Source organism: Phocoena phocoena, chromosome 10 (genome assembly GCF_963924675.1).
Source record: "Phocoena phocoena chromosome 10, mPhoPho1.1, whole genome shotgun sequence".
NCBI classification, from domain to species: Eukaryota; Metazoa; Chordata; class Mammalia; order Artiodactyla; family Phocoenidae; genus Phocoena; species Phocoena phocoena.
In genome coordinates this window covers 76,330,440-76,350,304 of record NC_089228.1, presented here as the reverse complement: position 1 = coordinate 76,350,304, position 19,865 = coordinate 76,330,440, and the positions used below count along the sequence as shown (strand labels likewise).

Genomic DNA, 19,865 nt, shown 5'->3' with positions numbered 1-19,865 from the left:
TACTTCAGCTCAAAGTTTTGATAATCCCATTTGGGATCGTTTTCCTTAAAGATAAAGGGGTGGGCTTCCCTGGTTGCGCAGTGGTTGAGAGTCCTCCTGCCGATGCAGGGGACGCGGGTTCATGCCCCGGTCCGAGAAGATCCCACATGCCGCGGAGCGGCTGGGTTCGTGAGCCGTGGCCGCTGAGCCTGCGCGTCCGGAGCCTGTGCTCCGCAACGGGAGAGGCCACGGCAGTGAGAGGCCCACGTACCGCAAAACAAACAAACAAAAAACAAACAAAAAAAAAGGTAAAGGGGTAAGCTTAACTTCCTTAAAGGTGGTTTGGCCTTTTGTATTGAGTCTTAAAAATGTTTATACTCTTTGGCCCAGCAATTCTATTTTTGTGAATCTATCATAAAGATATAAACCAGAAATATTAAAAAAAAATTGAAGCACAAAGATCTTGAACTTTTAATTCAGCATTATTTGTAATAAATAAAAACTGGAAATACTCAAAGGGCTGGTTTTAGGGAAATGGCTATGTAAATTATGGCATATCTATATAGTAGAATATTATGTTGACATTGAAGATTTTATTATGAAGTTTTTTACTTTTTACCCATGACATAGGAAAATGTTTATACTAGGTTAAAGAATGGGGGAAAAAAAAGCTCCGCACTACACACTTTATAGAATATTACCCTAGTTCTCTTAAAATTTGGGAATAAAGACTGAAGGAAATATGCCAAAATGACAATGATGTTTCTTCCAGTTTGGTGGGATTTGGTGAGATTTATGTGGATTTTTTCCTTCTTTATTAGTTTTCTGTCTTTTCCCCAAATTTTCTATGATAAGGACATGCTACTTTTGTAATCAGAAATGTAGAGAAAGTTTAAAAGAACAACTCATTTTGCTTCTTTTTGCTAATTTGTATGAACGATCAAACCAAGTGAAAGTCAGACTGGGGTGAACCTCCGACTTGGGATGAGCCTATACAGACTTGAATAAAACAACCCTTTGCAGGCAACCATCTGGGCAAGCGAGGCTCCAATTCTTCCTCCTTTTTAATAAAAAATTTTTATTTGGATATAATCTCAAACGTATGGAAAAATTACAAAAATAGTACAAAGAATATCTATATACCTGTGCCCAGATTGACCTATTATTAACATTTTGCCCTTTTGCATTATCATGTGCTCTCTTTCTATAAAAATATAAATTTTATATTATAAAATGTGCCATGTAGAATAATCTGTGTTATATATAATGTTATATAATATAATGTTCCATAGTACACAATATATAGCATGTATATGCACATATATACAGACATAAAATAATTTTTCTGAACCATTTTATGACCATTTATGCCTAGATTCTTCAGTATGTATTTCCTAACAGTAAGGATATTCTCTTAAAAAACCAGCACAGTTTTCAACTTCAGTAAATTTAACATGGATACAATATTTTAATTTGCTGTCCATATTCCATAGTTGTCAGTTGACCCAGTAAGGCCCTTGATAAACAGCATACTTTTTGCTCTGGTATAGGATCCTGCCTAGGATCCTATATTTCATTAAATTGTCCTTTAAGGTGGCCAGGCAGAACACTTGTTCTAATATATCTAATTAGCAGAAAACAGTGTTCACATTGTGCTTAATTATGTAAATATTTGGAACTCTCCTCTCATTATTCATTTTATTTTTTAATAAATTTATTTATTTTATTTTTGGATGCGTGAGTCTTCGTTGCTGCACGCGGGCTTTCTCTAGTTGTGGCGAGCCGGGGCTACTCTTCGTTGCGGTGTGCGGGCTTCTCACTGGTGGTGTCTTCTCCTGTTGCAGAGCATGGGCTCCAGGCACACAGGCTTTAGTATTTGCAGCACGCGGGCTCAGTAGTTGTGGCTTGAGGGCTCTAGACCACAGGCTCAGTAGCTGTGGCGCGCACGGGCTTAGGTGCCTCAGGGCATGTGGGATCTTCCCAGACCAGGGATCGAACCCATGTCCCCTGCGTTGACAGGCGGATTCTTAACCACTGCGCCTCCAGGGAAGCCCTCACTTTATTAAAGAAACGACTCCATTACTTTAGTAGCTGGATTTATAGATTAGATTATGGTCAGCTATAGTTCTAAACTCTCTTGCAGTGCAGTTTTCAGAATTCTTGAGAACACAGGGAGTTGTAGAAGTAAATCTGTTCCAGCAGCAGAAAGCAATTTAATACCATGATCTTAGGCATTCTTATGGCCACTGTAACCTTGTAAACTACTATGTCTGTGTCCTTGAAGCAATCCTATTTTGTAGAAAGAATGGAAGTGCCAAATTAAACAAAACCTGAGCCTACCTTCCGAGAAAGCAGTATTTCAGCAATACACTTTTCCAACTAAATCACAGTCGTCTCGCTCAGACGTTATTATCTCTCCCAGTAGTTTAACCTTTTTCCCCGGGATTTTGCATTGGGAAGTTTATGTTTAAGGTGTTTTTTTAAGGAAGGTCTGTTTCCAAATTGCTATTCTCAAAGGTACACCCAGGTAAAATCCCATAACAAAGGGAGGTTCTGTTTCAGAAAAACCATTCCAGGTGCTCAGAGAGGCCTCTGGAAACAATACCGTGTTGATCTGATTGCAGTGAGTTCTGGGCAGCAGATAATCCTGTATAATAAGATCGTTTTCTGGTCCTTGTCCATTTCACACTGAATTGTTCAAGAGGATGAGGGTGGGGATAAAATCGCCTAGTCCTGTGTATTCTGTATAAGAGGTCGTGTAGGACCTCACTTAACCCTTACCCACCTTAAACAGATGGTGTGCTCGGCCCCGGGCGTCCCCGGGAGTCCCGACCAGCAGGACAAATCCTTGTGAGTCCGAGGAGGAACCTGTAGGGGTTGAAAAGAGAAGAAGGGGCAGGAGACGCGAAAGAATGGAGGCAAGACAAATTCCTGATCAAGCCTCAAACTTTTATTGCTGCAGTAGTTGTATTTATACAGTACAGAGAAAGGGGGGCGGGATCCAGAATAAGGGAAGTATTTGGCAAATTATCATTGGTGCTGTGTGCGCGGGCTTTCGTTTTAGGCGCGGGCTTTTGTTTTTAGGCGCGGGCTTTTATCTCATTAAGCAGGAAGAGAAGCAGGATGTCGGCCATCTTCTAATGGCGAAAACTTCTTGGCTCCCAACATCTCCTCCCTTTTTATTTCTTTTAAGGAGGTGGGCATTAACCGAGTGAGGGAGTAGTGACCTGAATCCTCCCGTGGACAATGTATGTGTGTCCACCATTGCTGGCTCTTGGTATCTTTTGGGGAGGAGAGGCAGAGCCAAGAATAATCTTAGATACTGAAGCCAAAAACAATGTTTAGATACCAACCTCTTTCATAATTCAGGTATACTCACAGGGAATAACAGAGATTACCTTATGTATAAAGGTTTTCCCTTGTGCATGCTTTGCTGTCACACTCAACTCGGTACCCATACCCTCCCATCAAAGAGGGGGGTAGGCATGTCTCTGTCTCATGCCGCTCCAGTGGAGGGGCAGCCAGAATCATCTTTTGGTTCTGCTTCAGGTTAAATTCTGAGGCAAGTGTGGAGGGGGTTCAGCCTGGCTGACAACCAGCAAAGATGACAGGATCAGGGTCACAACGGATAGTCCTTGTTGTCTTTGTCGTCTTTTCAATGCCAAGAGGATCTCCATCTTTTTCTGAAAAGGAAAAGAAATACAATCTCAGGGAACAGGGCCCTGGATAATTTTCATTATTTCATAGAATTTATAGGTTTAATAAGACGCTCGGGCAGCCAACGTGCTCCACCTTCCTTGGTATTGTATACACATGCAGACCCCCTCCCCCAGATGAGGAGTGGATCGGGCCCATGCCACTTAAAGGTCAAAGGGTCTTTCCACATAACTTGTGCATATTGATTTTTAGTTTCTTGATGCCAAAGACGATCGGCGGCAGATCTACCATTAATATCTAATTGTAAAAAATTAATAACAAATAGGGCATGACTAAGAATATTTTTTGGGGAATTTTTTGTAGCAGTTAAATCATTATTTTTAAGTTTGGAAATGGTATTTTTAAGAGTTTGATGGGCTCTTTCTACTATGCCTTGACCCTGGGGGTTATAGGGAATTCCCGTAAGATGTTTTATTTGAAACCGGGTGCAAAAATCTTGGAAAGCCTGGGAAGTATACCCAGGCCCATTATCTGTTTTAATTATTTGAGGCTTGCCTAAAACTGTAAAACATTGGAGCACATGTGAAATAATGTTTCTTGTGGCTTCTCCTCCCTGGAGGGAGGCATATATAAAGCCGCTAAAAGTGTCAATGGACACATGAATAAATTTTAATTTTCCAAATTCAGCAAGATGGGTGACATCCATTTGCCAAATTTCATTAGGTAATAAACCTCTTGGGTTTACTCCAAGATGTGGAAGAGGTAAAAGTGTAACGCACCCTGGACAATTTTTTACAATTTGTCTTGCCTGCTCTCGAGTGAGCTTGAACAACAAGCGAAGAGTATGTGCATTAACATGATGTAGCTGATGAAATTGAGTAGCCTGAGAAATAGGATCAGAGGTTATGGTGCACATTAGGCGGGCATTTTTATCAGCCAAATCATTGCCCTGAGAAAGGGGTCTAGGGAGATCTGTATGAGCCCTAAGATGATCAATAAAAAAAGGCACTTGTCTCCGGAGTATAAGACTCTGAAGCTGTTGAAAAAGGGGAACAGCATTGGAAGAGGGTTTAATATATGGAACAGTTTCTAAAAGGGGGACGGACAAGGCTATATATGAGCTATCCGTATATAAATTAAAGGGGGTTTCTTGTAACATTTCAAAAACCTGAAGAATGGCAAAAAGCTCAACAAGCTGTGCTGACAAAAAGGGGGATTGTACCCTATAGGACCGATTGTTTATAACATATACAGCAACACCGGATGATGATCCATCAGTAAATACTAAGGCAGCATCTACCAAAGGAACAGCAGAAGTAATTTTGGGAAATATAAAGAGATGTTTTCTAGCAAACTGAAGGAGCTTATCAGGAGGATAATGATTATCAATATTACCCTGAAAGGAGGATAAGGAAACAAGCCATTTATCATCAGTTTGCAGTAACCAATTAAGTTCTTCTTTGGTATAGGGGAGAATCAAATGATCAGGATCTCTGCCAAAAAATTGACGGCTTTTTTCCCTGCCTAAAGTAAGAACCTTTGCTACTAAGGAAGGGTAGGTCTTAAGCACTTTGTTAGGAGAAACGGACAAATGTATCCTATAGCAAGTTTTTTGTTGTTTGTCTAGGGCGGATGTGTCTTTAATAAAATCTTTTAGGGCGGCTCCTATTGCAAGACCAACAGAATGGGAGGGACCAATTCCGGAACACAATTTAATATAATCAGCAAGGCTACCACCACGATGAGCCCGAAGGGCAGCCTGGCAGGCTGGATTAGCATTTTCATAAGCTAAATGTTTAACAAAGGCGTTATCAGTTTCACTATCGCCCACCAGACGTTCGGTGGCGTCCGTGAGGCGGCTAATAAACTCACAATAAGGCTCTTCTGGTCCCTGGCGAATTTTCGCCAAAGAAGTTGTGGCCGAACCCTTAGGCGGAAGGCGGCGCCAGGCCTTAAGGCCAGCATTTTGTATTTGAGCCAACAGACCAGGGGGAAAAGCAGCCTGAGCCTCATTGGAATCATAGGGGCTGCTTTAAGAATTGTTTCTCCGGTCTCAACAACCTTTTGGACATCGGGGTCAAAAGAATGACCCATAAGAATCTCTCTAATTAAGTTCCAATATAAAAATGCAGTCACAGGTACTTTAGAAGGCCCAAAAGTCTTATAATAATCATTTAAACAATCTCCTACACGATTCCAACATTTTTTATCTATCGTCCCTTCTTGTGGGAACCATGGACAAACATCAGACAAAAATATAAAAAAATCACGCAAATCTTTTTTTCTAGCCTTAATCTTTCGCATCTTGAGGGAATCCTCGATCCCCTGAAGAAAGAGTTCGTGGGAACTCAATTCCTGTCCCATTTTTAAGCTCCACTTACCTTACTCTCTACCGGTCACAACTGCCGAAGGGCGGCTAGTCCTCCGGGGACCTAATCGAGCCGCACTTTCGAGTTCACTCTCGCGGCGGCTCAGTGGGTGCCTGGCCAGGCCTTCGTAAGCGTGCTACCTCCGTTAGGATCCGTTCCTCGAGCCCCACGTTGGGCGCCAATTGTGCTCGGCCCCGGGCGTCCCCGGGAGTCCCGACCAGCAGGACAAATCCTTGTGAGTCCGAGGAGGAACCTGTAGGGGTTGAAAAGAGAAGAAGGGGCAGGAGACGCGAAAGAATGGAGGCAAGACAAATTCCTGATCAAGCCTCAAACTTTTATTGCTGCAGTAGTTGTATTTATACAGTACAGAGAAAGGGGGGCGGGATCCAGAATAAGGGAAGTATTTGGCAAATTATCATTGGTGCTGTGTGCGCGGGCTTTCGTTTTAGGCGCGGGCTTTTGTTTTTAGGCGCGGGCTTTTATCTCATTAAGCAGGAAGAGAAGCAGGATGTCGGCCATCTTCTAATGGCGAAAACTTCTTGGCTCCCAACAAGATGGTGCCGTGCTCCTGAATGCCTTGTAGACCCCCAGCACTGTGAAGCCAGCCCAGTGGTTCCCATCTTTCTCACCAACAAGAGCCTCTTTTGGTTCCACTCATCCCTCTCTGCCTTCCGTGGGTTTACGGTTTTAAAGTTGGACTCCACAAAACTGCCTCCCTACTTCCATGGAATCCTAGTTTTGGAAACACATGACGAGACCTTATGTGGCCAGGAGGATGGGAGACTGAGGGGCTGTGGCATTTTGTATGTTTCCTTCCTTTCTGGAGTCATAGCAATTTTCTGTTGGTAGATTGGGACTGTACTGTGGTTTTCTGTAGTATGCCCTTTTCAGCAGCAGGAATTGAATGTCCATTCAGAATTTATTTAAGAGTTTATTACTAGGTCCAAGTATCATCAAGATGTAAGTCTATTGTTAATGCTTAATGTGCCATGTTTTTGTCTTTTTCTTTTTGGCTACGTTGGGTCTTTGTTGCTGAGCGCGGGCTTTCTCTAGTTGCGGCGAGCAGGGGCTGCTCTTTGTTGCAGTGCTCGGGCTTCTCATTGCGGTGGCTTCTCTTGTTGGAAGCACGGGCTGTAGGCATGCGGGCTTCAGTAGTTGTGACCCACGGGCTCTGTCGTTGTGGCTTGCAGGCTCTAGAGCGCAGGCTCAGTAGTTGTGACACACAGGCTTAGTTGCTCTGTGGCATGTGAGATCTTCCCGGACCAGGGCTCGAACCCATGTCCCCTGCATTGGCAGGAGGGCTCCTAACCATTGTGCCACCAGGGAAGTCCCTTTTTGTCGTTTTTAAAAATTTTAGTTCTTTTGATAACATAACCCAAGCATAATGGGGCAAGTGGGGGTCCAAATTGTTCAACTTAAAGATTAATGTGGGTTCATGTTATTTGGGAATTTACACGAAAAACAATATTTTTTTGGTCTGATCGCTTTGGAAACAAAAAGCACCAAAGTAAGGAGAGTGACACTTAGCGTGTACGCACTGGCCATCCATTGCACTGAGAAAGTCTCAAGTGATCTTAAAACAGTCACCTCATTCACTTCGTTAGGATTATGGATCATACAGAACAGTGTGGTCCTGTCCCAGTTAAGGACAGAGATGGCTTGAGAATGGGAGCCAGTGCCGTTCTCTCGGTGCTGTTTCTAATATGGGTCCTTGCTGTTGACTTTCCTTCCTTTGTTCCTCTCCTCCCTTCTGCCTTCCCCACTTCTCTCTCTTCCTATTTGTGACCTGTAACTGTTTGTGATGAGTATGAAGTTGGGTTCCCAGCAGCCCCGTTGCCCTTGGGATTTTGAGGGGAAGTTTGGAAAGCAGGTGAGGCGTGGAAATTGCCCTGAAATACTTGTGGAGGAGGTTCTGGACAGTGAGAAAGGGAGCAAAAAACGGACAATGTCTCTCTCTTCAGCCGCATTCCCTTTTTCTTTCAGACTTCAGGCTATGAAGAAAAATGAGGGGAAAAAAGGGTGAGAGACAAAGGAATTGGACTTACCTTGTTTAAACTACACTTAGTTCCTGATGAGCACATTCATAGTCCTGGATCTTAGGGAGATCGGAAGCATTTGACAGGGACAGTAATCCTTCCCTGTGTAGTTTCTTAAAGCACGTGTTGTATAAAGACAGCGTCTCCTTCCAGTGGACGCAAAAGGGATTGTGAAGGTAGCTGGTGGATGTTTTCTCAAGCAGACCGTTTTGTACCTGCAGCAGCAAAAAGGCAAAGGGCTCATTCTGTAGAACGAGATACTAAGATGCTATTTCTTTTTTTTTAATTTTTAAATTAAAAAAAATTTTTTTATTGGAGTATAGTTGATTTACAATGTTGTGTTAGTTTCTGGTACAGCAAAGTGATTTGGTTATATCTATCTATCTATCTACCTGTCTACCTATCTATCTACCTATCTATCTATATTCTTTCTTAGATTCTTTTCCATTATAGGTTATTATAAGGTATTGAATATAGTTCCCTGTGCTATACCTTAGGTCCTATGGTAGTCTGTATCTGTTAAACCCAAACTCCTAATTTATCCCTCCCTCACCCTTTCCCCTTCGGTAACCGTAACTTTGTTTTCTATGTCTGTGAGTCTGTTTCTGTTTCATAAATAAGTTCATTAGTTCATTTGTATCATTTTTTTAGATTTCACATATAAGTGATATTATACGGTATTTGTCTTTCTCTGTGTGACTTGCTTCACTTAGTATGATCATCTCTAGGTCCATCCATGTTTTTGCATAACTTTGACGTCCCAATCTGTACCTAAAGACTGTTCTTAGGGAAAACAATGCTGCTTAAGGAACAGGACAGAATTGGCTTAGTGCACTTACTTAAAAGGTTCAGATATTGTCCTGGCACTGAGCTCTATTTTAGATCTTGAGTTTCTGGTAATATATTTTTTATTTCTTCCATCCTTTCCCCCATCCACAACTCACTGCTCAAGCAAAGCAAAACAGGACATCATCCTGCCTTACCCAGCAAACGAGCAGATACACATCCCCTCCCATCTCTGTGGTCTTTAGGTTTTACTCCGTAACGACCATGTTCTCAGTTCTGGGTCCCTACAAATCCCAACAATAGGCTGAGAATAAATGCTTCCTTTCCTCCCAGAATTCTGGTTCCTTACAAAACCCAGCAATAGGCTGAGAAAAACTGCTTCCTTCTTTAGGATTGGCCCCGTGTGGGAGAAGTGGTTTTTATTGGGGCTTTATGAAGGAAAACCATCCCTCGGTTTTGCAACTCTGCAGACTTCATCCTCTTTCGAGGGGAAGCAGGAAGATGCCATCGAATTGTAAGAGCGGAATTGTGATTGTGTGTCTCTTATAAATATTTCCCCGAAGTTGCGGGGGTTGGTTAGGGACAGATGCTGAGTAACTGACATGTGTGCCTTGGATGCATTGGAACAACATCAGGTTTCGGGAATGACATAACATTTTGCCTGAATTATTAAAACCACCATAAGCAGTGTTGAGAAATGAAGAACAAATGAAGTGCATTAGGAATTCAATAATAAGTACTTTTCCACTTTCCATTTTTCTAAAGTGAGATTAGGGAGTGTTTGCTACCACCCACATAGGCAAGATCTTGAGGTGATTTTGGGGTGCAAAAGATGGACTAAACCGTGACTTACTAATATAATTTTCTAACCTTATAAGAAAGGTTTCTGCTACCATTAAGTTTTCATTGTCTACTTTTCTTTAACAAAGACTTGTATCGCGCTTACTGAATGCCATATCCTGTTCTAAGCATTTTTTATAAATATTAACTTAATTTTCTTAACCATATGAGGTAGGCCACTATCATGGCCATTTTACAGGTGGGAAAACTGAGGTACAGAGAATCACTTGCCCGAGGTCGCACAGCTACAAAAGGGCAGTGCTAGGCTTTAAACCCAGGCACTGATCTGACTCTGGACACTGCCCCTTGATTCTTAGAATCTGGATTTATTTTTCTGGTTCTTGGAATCTGGATTTTAATTTTTCCAATGTTAGAAATTTCTAGTTTCTATGGTTGATTTTTTAAAATTGTGCTCAATCAAGAAAAATTTATTTCCCTTAGCAAAACCCAGCTTGTTCTGAAATAAAACAACTGAAAAATTGTCACCAATAATGAGTTTTCCTCCATAGAAGTCACCCCGATTTCCTACTTTTCACTGTTTTCTTGGATTGCTTGAAATGGAAAAATTCTAAAGCCAGATACCCAATGGCTGAAGGCTCTGAGGGCTGTTTGAAAACATAAAGGCTGTTTCAGATAAGTCAGAGGTGATGGAGTCGTGCTAATTGGAACTCACATCTGTTGAACTTGGTGGTAGTTTTCTCAGCCCCAGACAGCAGCAGCTGCAACCAAAGAAACCCTCCTCCCTTTGCCAAAAGGCTCCTGGACTCCAAATTCTAGACAGTCATCCTGTCTGTCAGCCCAAATTTCCTACGGGAAGTAGACTTGAAGTGTAAACACCGGGAAGCCAGGCTGAAGGGAGCAGATTATTCCATTTAAGAGGTTGCTGTGCCCTTGCTCTGCCCCCAGGGCCGCAGTCATTTTCTGGGAGCAGGCAGGAACAGGCAGGCTGTTCTCCATCCCGTGCTCCCCAACCCCGGTCTTTGCCACCTCTGCTTCCGGTAATGCTACTTCCAGCCGATGGCACCTATCGGTTGAACCTCTAAGATGTTTGAGAATTATAAAGCACACACAACCACTGCAGTAGAAAAGCCTCTTATTGCGACAGCCTCAAAAGCATTTTCTCGTGCACAGAGTCTAGAGTCTGTCATACAGAGTGAAGTAAGTCAGAAAGAGAAAGACAAATACCGTATGCTAACACATATATATATAGAATTTAAGAAAAAAAGAATGTCACGAAGAACCTAGGGGTAAGACAGGAATAAAAGACCCAGACCTACTTGAGGATATGGGGAGGGGGAAAGGTAAGCTGTGAGAAAGTGAGAGAGAGGCATGGACATATATATACACTACCAAACTTAAGGTAGATAGCTAGTGGGAAGCAGCCGCATAGCACAGAGAGATCAGCTCGGTGCTTTGTGACCCGCCTGGAGGGGTGGGATAGGGATGGTGGGAGGGAGATGCAAGAGGGAAGAGATATGGGAACATATGTATATGTATAACTGATTCACTTTGTTAAAAAAAAAGAAAGGTGTGGCCTTTGCCCTTGGAAGGCTGTTGTCCTCCCCAGGCCCACCCACCAATGGCTTCTTCCTCTAGGCTTTAGAGGACAGGTGTTTATGTTTTAAATGTATATTTTTTTTTCTCTAATTTATTGAACAGCTTTTGAATTTAAGCTGTTTGGGATACTGAAAAACACATAAGCATTTTCCCCACGTAGGGCTAAAATGCAAGTAGAAAAGAAAATCCTTACAAATGAGTGTCCTTGAATCAACCTGGTCAGGTATTATGTAAGCAGATTTTGCAGAGAAGGAGGAATCTCTCTAATTCTGTTGATTTTGTTCTTCACGAGTAATTGGTCGTTACCCTTGCAGCGTATGAACAGAATTTGACGTATTAGGTTGTTGATGGTATGTCAGGTTGTAAAAATTAGGCGGGTTCAAGTTTATAAATTAAAAAAATAATAGTTCTTACTATATTTCGTCAAATCTAAGACACCACTGATTGTGAGACGCACCATTATTTTATACACCACTAAGGAAGAAAGCACACTGCAACCAAGCTACGGAAAGGCACTGGTCAAAAACATATATATCACTTATACGTGGAATCTAAAACGCTGATACAAATGAACTTATCTACAAAACAGAATTGGACTCACAGATTTGGAGAACAAATCTGTGGTTACCAAAGGGGGAAGGAGTGGGGGAGGGATAAACTGGGAATTTGGGATTAACAGGTACATACTACCGTATATAAAATAGATAACCAACAAGGACCTGCTACTGTATAGCACAGGGAACTATATTCAATATCTTGTAATAATCTACAAGGGAAAAGAATCTGAAAAAGAATACCTATCTATCTATCTATCAGTCTATCTATATCTGAATCACTTTGCTGTATACCTGGAACACTGTAAATCAACTATATTTCAGTTTTTTAAAAGTGCATTTAGATGTTTTAGCACCTCTAAAATATGGTAGCAATGTTTTAGCCCCAATCTGGCTTCTTTTCCACGTAGTCTGACAGCACGATTCTCACTGCATTGTTCGGTTCTGAGTTTTCCTCTAGGGCCTACTGGGTCCCTTGGTTCCCTTCTTCCTGAAACACTTCCTTCCTTTGGCTTCCTGGACTCCACCCTCTCTCGCTCTTCTCCCACCTCTCTGGCTGTTCCTTCTCCAGCTCCTTGGCTATTTCCTCCTCTTGGACCCCACCTCTGAATAATGGAGAGCCCCGGGGCTCAGGACTCAACCCTCTTTTCTACCCTCACACACCCCTTCCGTGGGTGACCCATGGCTTTAAATGCCATCTATCTTCTGCTAATTCCCAAGTGTATCTACCCAGCCTGGATCTTGTACCCGAACTCAACATACAGATAGCCTCCCACCTGCCTGATGGACCCAGATGTCCAAGAGGCACCTCCCACTTAAGATGTGAAAACCTGAATCCCGAACTGTGCTGCTCACATCAGTTGCCCAGCGCAGAAAATGGCCCCGCTGGTCTTCCTGCTCCTCCGAGCAAAACCTTAGCATCATCCTTAACTCCTTTCCTGCTTTCTCACCCCATATTCAAGCCATTAGCCAATCCAATCAGCACTACCTTCAAAATAGATGCAGAAGGCCACCATTTGCCCTCATTTCCACAGCCACCACCCTGGCCCCAAGGCACTGTCACCTCCCTCCTGGATCATTGCCATGGCCTCTGAACTGGTTGCTCCACTTCTGCCTGTGCCCCTTTTAGTTTATTCTTTTCACAACGGCCAGAGTGATCCTGTTCCATGTAAGTCACATCGCGGCAGTCCTGTCCTTGAAACGTCAGAATCCCCAGTGACTTTTCACTGCACGGGGAGCGGCAGCCTGAAAGCCCAGTGCAATCTGTACTCCCCTCCTGGCCATTCGTATCTAGCCTCTGACGCCCACCACACTCCCCGCCACTCACTGTTGCAACCACGCTGGTCTTCCTGCCCTCTTTGTACATGCCAGCACCCATCCTCCCTTTCTACCTGCGGTTCCCTCCGCAGGACTTGCTCCCTTACCTCCATTAGGGCTCGATTCCAACGTTAGCTCAGTGGAGCCTTCTTTGAGATATCAGGGAGAAGGCCCCATGTCTAAAATTGCAGCCCTGCCCCCTCGGTCCCCTTCCCCTGCTGTCTTTTACTCCTTAGCACTCCTGGCTGTGCAACGTATGGAATATTTTATTACTTCCCGCGTTCCCCAACAGAATGCAGACTTCACCAGGAAAAAGGATTTTGTTTTGTCTCATTCGCTGCCACGTCCGCAATGCCCAGAATCGTGTCTGGTGCTCAGTAAGGGCTCAGTACATTTTCATTATATGAATAAACGAACAGCTTCATACAGAGGCTGAGACAGGGAGGAAGAGGGCATTTTGTGTTGTTTTGTTTTCCTCCTGGAATGAAAGAAAAGGTTATTAGTTTTGTCCTCCCAGCCTCAGTGAAATTTATATCTTCCATTCCTACTGCTTTGATAGAGTTTGCCCTTGGTAAACAGTTCTTCCATTAACCACGAGACCTTTGCACGGTGGTTTTTAGCGGCTCCCGAGATTCATCTGAGCTTGTAATGATTGCCTATTGAACCTTCAACAAGATGCTGATGAATTCAGCTTTTGGGGTTTCAGATGAAATCTAAACAGTTCCTCCAACTTTTTACCGCAATAGGGAAGGAGTATTTTTAACTTGGGGCCAACCAAGTTCCTGGCGTGGATGAAGCAGTTTCCTGTGTGATACTTTGGGAGTGATCACTTTAGATATAGTATGTTTTTTGCCTTTTGTTTTTGTTTTTGGCCACGCGGGATCTTAGTTCCTTGACCAGGGATCGAACCCACGCCCCCTACAATGGAATCGTAGAGTCTTAAACTCTGGACCGCCAGGGAAGTCCTGATTATAGCATGTTTTAACCATCCTATGACATGCTGGTTACTGCAAAAAAAAAAAACCATGCACATGTGGGGTTGTTGCTTTTAGGAGCATTTACTATGTTATCAGGCCAGCCAGACCGTGGCCTGGATAGCTTATCTCTGGAGGAGGTTTCCGCCATGGTGGGACCTCGTTGCCTCGTGAGCTCTGGGCCCTCACATGGATTCAGTGGACCGCCCTCGATGGGAAGAGGGCGCCAGCAGAGGGAGAGGCTATTGTACAACGGCTGGGTTCCTGTGCCAGGAAGCCCACGTTTCCCCCACTGGCAGCCACACGTGGGCCTTTCTTCTTGTCATCATAGAGACTGTAGATCTGGCAGGGCTACACAGCAAGGATGTGCATTTGGTCCCTCTCATTTTCAGGGACTTAAGTTACAGGGGCTAATGGGATAACAAATGGTGGGGAGGAGGTTCAGGCAAGAGGGGAGGGATGTAAAAAGGCTCTCATTCATTCATTCATTCACTCATTCAATCAGAGATATTCATTGTACTTTTGTTATGTGCTAGGCTCCGGGAGTAGCTGGGGATAATGGTGATCGAAGCAGACATGGGGCTCGGGCAGAAGGTGGCCAGAAACGGCATCTCTGAGGACATGACCATTGTACAGGGAAGGCCATCATGGCATGCTAAAGCCAGACTTTTTTTTTTTTTTTTGCGGTACGCGGGCCTCTCACTGTTGTGGCCTCTCCCCTTGGGGAGCACAGGCTCCGGACGTGCAGGCTCAGCGGCCATGGCTCACGGGCCCAGCCGCTCCGCGGCATGTGGGATCCTCCCGGACCGGGGCACAAACCCGTGTCCCCTGCATCGGCAGGCGGACTCTCAACCACCAGGGAAGCCCTACCATGGCTTCTGAATGATGGCACTCATTTCAGATATTTATCTCCAAAAGGAAGGAGCGTTAATACCTTCTCTTGAAAAGGTCAATTCAGGTTCGTATTAAAAGAGGAGGAACTTTTTTTGCATACTGACGTTGACATTGAGCCTCCGATGAGGGTTGTCACCCAGATTATATCTGATTCAGGGTTTTATAACGCATGGGAAAATGCCATGTCTTCCACAATAACCCAACTGCTCACCTCGTGCCTTTTCCTTGAGCTCCCTCACAGCAGAGCTGGGCAGAGTCCGCTCATTCGGAAGAACCCCCCGAGTCCTGTTATGATGCCCTGTGTGTGGCGGGGGGCAGCGTTGACCTCTCACATGTGTCTTTCTGTGGGTGGTGCCCCTCTTGTGCAGAGGTGCCCCTTCGGACACATACTGGTGAGGTTCTGAAAAACCCAGGAGGCGAGGATGCTGGTGCCCGGCCTCATTGTTCAGCGCCTGTGGTCCTGGTGCTAAAACCGATGTCTATGCAGAACTCCTCCCGCCTGTCAGCTTCGTTGCCCCAGTGACTCTTGTCCAGAAATGGAGGGGACAGAGGAAGGAGAACCAAAGTGCTTTACAGGTTTAATACTTGACCCCGTACATCTCCTTACCCAGCCTATGAGATAAGAGATGGTATTTTCGTTTTACTGGTGAGTACACCGAAATCTTAGAGGTCATTTGCCCCATGTCACACAAGTTACAAGTCGTGGAGTTTGAAACTGTATCTTGGGATTAGCAAGTTTATGATCTTTCTACTACCTGCATCTTAAAAGTCACAAGCCATTTCCCTGGTGCCAGAACCACCTTCGCATACACAGCCCCTGGCAAGTACAGCCCCTGGTTTATAGGGCTTGGCTGCGTCATGACTTCTTTGGAAACTTCAGCCATTCTCCAGAGCTCCAGGACCTGCCATCACAAGAAAAGGGAAGTTAAGCTCGTTGCCTATCAGTCAGCACTTCTGTGCGTTGATGGTTGTATAGCTTTTCAACCTAAGAAAAAAAGAGATTTGGCATCACGCTAAACAAGTTAGATTAATTCAACACATGGTGACTGTCTCCATTCTAGATGAAAATTGTTGGAACGCTGATGGACAGATGAGTAGGGCACCCAGCCACGCAGAGATTTGGTCTCTATTTTACTATCATTTCACATTGAGATTGATCATTGGGGTAGGAACTTCATTTGGGAGGCTTTGTGTGTGTTTGTGTTTCTTTAACAATGCTTTTCTAAATCTTTCTGCCGTTTGACAGTCTAGCTGTGGTCTCTTGAAATTGCTACAGTTTCAGGGGTTGGAGAACTTTAGCACGTGGGCTCATTTGTACTGCTTATGGCCGCTGTCACCGAACAACAGAGTTGAGAACTTGCAACAGAGACTGTATGGTTCTCAAAGCCTAAAATACTTATTCTTGTCCTGTACAGAAAAAGCTTGCTGAAACTTCCTTCTTTTTTTAAAAAAAAAGGGTACCTTAGTTTTAAAGGAAAGAACTACACTTGCTAGCCCTAAAGAAAAACTTTCCAAGCATCTGCTTGGTCAGTAATAACAGGCCAGGAAGAAGTACACACACCATGGTCTATGCCGAGTGCATTCATATGTGGACTGTGCCCTAGGAGCATAATTCCAGTGAATAGCAATGTTCCTCTGCGATACCATATTCCCTATTAACCACAACAGAGGTACCACTAACTAGCTGGGCAACCTTGAACTAGTCACTAACCTTTCTACATGAGATTCCTCACCAATTAAATTAAACATTAAAAAAATTATGTATCCCACATCATAGTATGTATAGGTATGAAGTATATGCAAATATATCTATATATGTGTGTTATATATATGTATGTAGCTTTAAAAGGAATAATAACATAAATATCAAATACAATAATAAAATAAAAAGAAGACCCATTTCCCCACCATCCAGCTTAGGAAATTGAACCTCAGGAATACCTTTGAAGTCCCCTCTGTGCACCTATCCAGTAGGGGACAGCTACCGTATCTCGCTCCCTCCCCAACGGTAGCTATCTCAATTTAGTTTAATCATTCTACTGCTTTGCCCTATAGTTGTATTGTTTAGTTTTGCCTGAAACGTGTTTTCTAAACGAAGAGCACTTTCAGATCCCATCAGATTTTGTACTTCATCAGTGTGACTTCATTTTCTTGGTGCTAAACTCTTTGTCTGAAAATCTCCCAAGGGCTTTCAGTCCAGCAAACAAAGTTAACACACGGTGGCTGCCCAACAAATACTCTTGAAATATTCCGCAGGTTTTTCTTTTCCCTTTGGTGGCGATAGTGGGGTCGGGGGCAGGGTACACCAAAGTCGTGGGCTGGTTCAGACTGGTCTTCCCTCCTCCTGCTGTGGTTTGTGATCCTGTGCTAGGCTGAGAGGCTGGGGTCTCCGGAGGTAGTGGTTGCCTTTGTATTTATCAGCTCCGAAGTGGGAGGGGCCCGTGGTGAGGAACCTTGTTGATCCAGGCTGGTTCACAAAAGTTGACTCCATGTTTACATAGTAAAAGAATAAGGTGAAACCTGATTCGTGGACCTAAAATTTAGCCTCCCGTCAATTTTAGTTGAAGGAAAATCTCATTGCACCCATTCTTCGTGTTTTCCTTTTTTTTTTTTAATTTTGTGGCAGAAAAAAAGTATAAATACTGGCTTTTGGAAGAAGGAGCTATTGTTAAGCGTAAGCCTTTTAAACTCTGTAATTACTCTATAAAGCCTGTGTGTTTCCATCAGAAATGCATTTAGTCTTAAGTTGTAGTGCCCAGTGTATGGAACATTTATAATGATGGGGTACTTCCAAAAATAAATCCACTCTATAGAAAATGTTAATCAGCTCATCCCCAGGGACCACACTGAGTATCTCCATTGTACAAATGAGGAAATGAACATGACAGTTAGTGGTTTGCCCAAAGCCGCACTGTCACTGGCACTACGAAGATTTGAGCAAAGGGCCCACATACAAGAAAACAGTCATGTTTCCATGTAAGACACTGTGGGCCTTCGTTAACTTGACCTAAATTAAGATTCGGGGGCTAAGAAGCCTTTTGGTGTTTGGAAGAATCGACCACACCAACCACAAAGAGCTGGCTTGCTTCTGAAAGTTACCTGCGGGGTTTTAAATAAGACATGTTGTTTTTTGAGGTGTCTGTTTGCTTGAAATCAGAAGCTCTGTATCTGTCTAAACATTGCTATGAAAACTGGAAAACAGCGGGTTCAAGTGTATTTCACACTGCCGGGGAAAATAGTGTGGGAAGTACAGTCGGGTCTCAATCTGTGGCATTCTACTTTTACAGTTGACAAGAAAGCAGCCTGCTACCAGGAACTTACTTTCCGAAACCATTTTCAGGGGGTTGGTTCAGGATGTACACGCAAGTCTTCCAAGTCATCTGCTTCAATGGGATTGCGTGGCAGAGGAAGGGTTTCCATGGAGGAACCACAAATTCCTCCATTTACAAGGAAATTTCGGGAATTGTTATTGCTCTTTTCTCAGGCAAAAGTTGATAGCTCATTTTATAAATATTTTCCCCAACAACTGATTGGAGCAAAAAAGGTTTTTTTCTTTCCCGCCCAACTAACCTCTAGTTAATTGAAAAATTCAATTAACCATCACAGTAAGCTCCTCTTCTCTTCTTTTGCTTTCTTCCCCAAGTTTCACTTGGGAACTTGACTTCATTTTTTTTTTTTTTTTTGGCCTCACCCTGTGGCATCTTAGTTCCCTGACCAGGGATTGAACCCGTACTCCTTGCAGTGGAAGCACAGAGTCCTAACCATTGGACCGCCAGGGAATTACCCCCCCCCCCCGTTTTTTTTTTTTTTTTTTTTTTTGAGTAGTAAATGTTTTAAAGACTTTTTTTCAACTTTCCTTTTAAATTGAAGTGTAGTTGATTTACAGTGTTGTTAGTTTCTGGTGTATAGCAAAGTGATTCAGTTATACACATATATATTCTTTTCCATTATAGCTTATTATAAGATACTGAATATAGTTCCCTGTGCTATACAGTAGGACGTTGTTGTTTATCTATTGTATATATAGTAGTTTGTTTCTGCTAATCCAAAACTCCTAATTTATTCCTCCCTCACTCCCTTTCCCCTTTGGTAACCATAAGTTTGTTTTCCACATCTGTGAGTCTGTTTCTGTTTTGTAAATAAGTTCATTTGTGTCATATTTTAGATTCCACATATAAGTGGTATCACATGGTATTTGTCTTCTCTGTCTCACTTCACTTAGTATGATAATCTCTAGGCCCACCCATGTTGCTCAAATAACACTATTTCATTCTTTTTTATGGCTGAATAGTATTCCATTGTGTATCCTCTTTGTTAGCTGTAGTTAGCCAAGACATTGTTAACTATAATAACTCTGGTATCTGAGTTTGTGAGTATGGCCTCATTCAAAGATACGGTGGTGTTGATTCAGAAGACTCGTTCACCTGTTGTGATACCTACCAGAGCCCTTACTGTGGGGTTATATATACACTCCATGGATAAATTTGGGAAAAGCCAATACGTAATTGCAGAGAGAAGGTACCTTAAAGAGGAAGACACCAAAGTGTGCCACTCAGGGAAAACCCCACCTCACAGAGGGTCGGTGGTAGGTGCTTATCCTGAGTTGTCAAATCCCAAGATTTGATTTTGGCATTTTCACCCTCTGTTCATCAGATCTGGGGACTGCAGACCCCTGCTGATTGAGTTTATAAGTAACTGATGAGCCAGGATGACTCCATTTATAACGTTATCCAGTGAGTTGGGTTCAAAACACAACGCACCTACCTTTGTGATATTGGGCAAGTTGCCTGACTTTTCTGTTTTGTTTTGTTTTTTCTTACCCGGGCAGTTGGAATGTTAATACCAATAATACCTGGAAGATAATAGCTAGTGTTCGTATATTGTCATTTTGCTGTTGTCTTC

The 19,865-nt window shown here is 43.2% G+C and overlaps 1 protein-coding gene across 1 annotated transcript in view; it reads left to right on the top strand.

Moving 5' to 3' along the window:
- Nucleotides 1-19,865, top strand: part of TNFRSF21 (TNF receptor superfamily member 21) — a 69,055-nt gene that overhangs the window by 22,466 nt on the left and 26,724 nt on the right. The gene's annotated exons all lie outside the window — the stretch shown is intronic.